At 39.7% G+C, this 4,633-nt stretch overlaps 1 protein-coding gene across 3 annotated transcripts in view; it reads right to left on the bottom strand.

The window, feature by feature from the left end:
• Positions 1-4,633, bottom strand: part of LOC107657694 (zinc fingers and homeoboxes protein 2-like) — a 21,083-nt gene that overhangs the window by 9,679 nt on the left and 6,771 nt on the right. Inside the window, exon 2 of one of the 3 annotated variants that reach the window (XM_016445895.1) lies at positions 3,906-3,992. The exons of the other annotated variants lie outside the window; for them this stretch is intronic. The gene's annotated coding sequence lies outside the window, so the exon portion shown is untranslated. The remainder of the gene's footprint in view (positions 1-3,905; positions 3,993-4,633) is intronic. 3 annotated transcript variants of the gene reach the window in all.

The following is a 4,633-nucleotide window of genomic DNA, read 5'->3' as shown; positions in this document are numbered from 1 at the left end:
ACTTTGTTAGAAATTGTTTATTTACTATTTATTCAGGTTTTTTAAGGTATCTAATATTTTGATACTTAATTTCCATGCTCTAAATATTCTTAAAAATTAAAAGTTTGTTGTCATTTGGAAGTGTGTAGGCCTTCTTGCATTATTATGCCTGTATATATATATATATATATATATATATATATTATTATATATTCAGTGGCATAAAATGGTCTTTAAAATGACAATAATATCGCTTATCGCAATTATTTCTGGGGCAATATATCGCACAACAAAAAGTTGGTATCGTGACAGGCCTATTCCTTAGCTCAAGTATGCAATTTTTGCCACATGCACTGGAAAATGTATTACAGTGAAAGTTACATTTTAAAATGAAAATGGCAACATGATCGTTTTATAAAGTATGCGTTCATATGTGCTTCATTTTCACTGGAGGAAACATCTGTGGTGTGATGAGGGGTGAACGCAGCGAAAACTTAGGCTACAGTAGATGGGGAACCGATTGATATTTTGTAAACTGTATTTATGACAAATAACAGAACTGCACAGATGCAGATATTATAACAATCTATCGTTAAACACACACCGTGTCCTCTGTTTCTCGCTCTGCGCCGCCGCGGTCTGCTCATTAAAAAGAATGCTCTGAAAGACGGGGAGGAGTCCGATCAAAGTATAGAGCTAATTGCAAAATTTTAGGGCTGAGCCCCCTTAAAAATGGCCTAGCGACGCCCATGGTGATTGGGAACAACTTCATTATGTTATTAAGTAATCAGAAGAAAACAATTATTTGAAGTAACTGTGCGGAAATTTAAAGCATGCCATGCATTGCACTGGGCAATATTGTGTGATTAATTAAGATGTTTTTTGCGGGCGGGTTAGAGAGGGGGGGTCGTGGGGAATCACGATGCCGGCTCAACGTGTCAGCCATCGGCGATGGATGATGGCATCGTCTATCGTCTATCGGCCCAACCCTATTACACTGCATTAGTTTGAAATGGGTCACTATTAGTGGTCGACCGATATATCGGCCAATATTTGGCACTTTTCAAATATCGGCATCGGCCGATAAGCTTTTCTGGTTGGCCGATGTGTTCGAGGCGGGACTTTTATTTTGACGGCGCTGAGTGTACGCCAGCGCCTGAGCGCACACTGCTCACATTCTCCATCTTGTAGCGAACAAGAGGGAGAATGTGAGCAGTGTCGTCGTTCAGTTCTGTCTAATATGGATAGAAGCCCATCTAATAATCAGATAGAACTGTTAAACAAATGAATTAAAATGTATACAAAAAAAGTATTATAACGATTGCTTTAATATTATTAGTAATAGAAAGGCAAACATTATAATACTTTCTAATTTGCCATCAGCATTCCACAAATACGCATTTATATCATTTAAACAAATCTTTGAATGACTAATGAACATTTAATTTCACAAACCTTCCAGACTTAGTCACAGAATACTGAGAGTGCCCTGTTGGTTACAGTGTTTACTTCCTTTATAATTAGATTTTATTAAATACTTATTTATTTGTGAAAAATGCTGTGTCTTCTAAAGTATAAGTATGTTTATTTTACACAATTATTTTCAATCCATTTTCAAATTATTTAAAATTTCTTAAATGTAAATGAAAAATAAAATTATATCGGCTTTATATCAGCCATCGGCTGTCAAAAAACCCATATCGGTCGACCACTAGTCACTATTATGCAGGGAAAACAATGCTTAATTTTGACTAAGAAACCAGAGACAGAGGGCATGACATTCCTGCTAAAGCCAGCTGTAAAGGCATGGATGCTCAGCAGCATATAGTGTCTTCAAAAGAAACCAAATCTCTGTGGTTGACCACTAAGTTATATGGCTGCTGTCCCAGAGAGTTATGAAATACTCATGGAAAGGGTCACACTGAGGATCAAGAGATCAGGGTCATGTTTGAGCACTGCGTCTATGAGCCTCGGCTGAAATACTTTGTTAAATAAAATGATAATCCGGTTGGTTAATATGACTGTTGTGACGAGAGGGGCGGGGCCGAGAGCCGTGGGAACGGAGCGAGGCCGGTGGAGTAATTGCTAATGAGCGACACCTGCACCACTCACCGGTCTCGAGTCTCACGGAGGAGCTCCGGAAAAGCTTACCCAGCATCGAGGGATCTCTGGCAGCGTGTCCCTCCTTCCTCCCGGGTTTCGGCACCAGTGTAACGTAGTTCGTAGTTTGGGAAGAAGGAGGCGGGAACCGGCAGACATTTAAACAAAACTTTAATAGTAAAATGAACACAAAATAGCACGACAGCCCCTTGTGGATGACTGTCGCACACAAACAAAACCAAAACACCAAAATAAACTCCAGGCCTGGTCCTCTCTCCCTTTCACTGTCGTCACTCCACCTTTTTATCCTTCCGGAGCTCCTCCGTGAGACTCGAGACGGTGAGTGGCGCAGGTGTCGCTCATTAGCAATTACTCCACCGGCCTCGCTCCGTTCCCACGGCTCTCTGCCCCGCCCCTCTCGTCACAACTGTGTATCTACATTGGCAAATGTTTTCATTGAACAACAGCATTAAACAGGTTTTAATCATTCTAAAGAGCCTTTATTGATCTGATGACTTGATAACATTTATACACTAACCACAGCCAGTTCAGACATGAATGACAACTCTTTTTTCTGCCTTGTCTCAAATACTCCTAATAAAACAAAAAAGACAGGCTCTACTAAGCCTCTGATATGCTCAGTGGATATCAGATTCATACCACTGGACAGTGATCACTGCTGTCATCCATCTGTGAGTTTGAGTCATGACACATAAGAGGCCCGAATAACACAGATCCCACTAAGATTGAAAGCTCTGCATGATTCCACACCAACACAACCACTTTAGAGATGAGAAGTAGACAGGAAGGTAGAAAACTGTCTGGGAGTGAACTCTTTCTCTTTTTGTTTATAGCTTTCCTCATCTGGTCTAATGCATTCCAACATGCTGATGTGAACAAGAAATTAAATCACAATTGTCTTGATGTGCAATGATGCCACATCTGCTCATTTTAAGACTGCATGATATATCGGTACCATATTGGTTATCGGCCGTTATTAGGGATTGTTTTAATTGATCTGTATCGGTCGATATTGAATATTTACTTATACATGCTCATTTAGATTGCCTTTGCTATCATCTTTTAAAATAATAATTTAATATCACTGTTAAATGTAATCTAGCAAACTTCAAAATGAAGATCCTTTTTCATACTGTAAATTCGAATGTTGTGATGCCTAAAATCACTTGTAGAATTCTAATCGATTTTTATTTTTTAGTATTTTTAATATATTTTAATTTGTTTAGACACAATATAACTTACATATCAGAAATGTATTGCTTATTGGACATCATATGAGAATTATTATAGATTACCCATATCAGTCATAAATTTAATTACGATGCATCCCTAGCTCATCTGCACCAATCAAATCATTTCAATACGAGTCCTTTGTTTATTTATTATCTGGTATGTAGAAGTATTAGTAGATTTGTAGGAAAAACATATTACAAGGCAAAGAACTGAAAAATAAGTGAGCTGTCTGAAAGAGACACGAGGAGTGGGTAAATTCAACTCAGCTCATGCATTCAGCTATGAAGAGCTTTGAAGTTGTAACTTCACATCAATATGGACCATCTTCACTGAATACGGTTTATCTTTTCATTGGTACAAGCACATCCTTAGCTATTATTCATGTCTCTCAAAGTCTGAAATCTTCTACAGGATGAAAACTTATTTAATTACATTGTATGACTGAATTATTCAAGCTCATGAACGAGGGCACTAGAAGCATGTTCTGTCTCTGATGTACAAACATCAATGTTATGCTCTGGACTCCACATCACTGCATCAACACTACAAATCTTTTTAAATCAGCGGCCCACCTGTCAGTGATGGTCTCCCCCTTTTGGAGTATAATATCTGTAAGGTCCTATGTGGCAAGTTTTCCTACTCTGCCTACTTTTCCTCACCTATAAAAAAAAGAACAGCTGGATTGGTATTTGTTAGGGATGCACCGATTGTTCGGCAACTGAAATTATTCAAGCACAGACAGTGAGAGACTGTTTAGTACTGCATCGCATGTCTTCGATGAGAAGAGGAAGGGTGGTCGTTGCTGGTTGCTGTATGACTATTAAAATCGCGAAATGCCATTAAAGGTGGGGTAAGCGATTTTTCAAAAACGCTTTAGAAAACGGATACGGGCCATCTAGCAAAACAAACTTTTAGCCAATCAGCAGTAAGGGGCGTGTCTACTCATGATGTGGAGGTGAGAGCATTCAGTGCACGGGACGGACGGACATTAGCGAGCCGAGCGACAGAAAGATAGAGATGGCGGATAAAAAACAAAAGAGGAAAACGTCTGTGGAACAAAAGAAGGCTCAAGGCAAGAAGTAGGACCCGTGTAAATATCGGATTAGCTTTCCAGCACTGGAGAGAACTCAAGGAGCGGAAGGCCTGCGATCGGATGCCGAGGTTGCTTTTTTTCTTCTCGATAGGGGAGTAACACCGTGTCTGCGCCGTCGCCGCAACAGCTAAAGTCTGTCTAGTACACTGGACGTGACAAAGCGACCGTTAGCTATCAAAATAGGGGCGAGACCCTTTTGGGGTAGGG

This window comes from Sinocyclocheilus anshuiensis, unplaced genomic scaffold (genome assembly GCF_001515605.1).
Source record: "Sinocyclocheilus anshuiensis isolate Anshui unplaced genomic scaffold, SAMN03320099.WGS_v1.1 scaffold43, whole genome shotgun sequence".
NCBI classification, from domain to species: Eukaryota; Metazoa; Chordata; class Actinopteri; order Cypriniformes; family Cyprinidae; genus Sinocyclocheilus; species Sinocyclocheilus anshuiensis.
The sequence above is the reverse complement of the archived record's forward strand: the minus strand, read 5'-3'. Positions and strand labels throughout refer to the sequence as shown.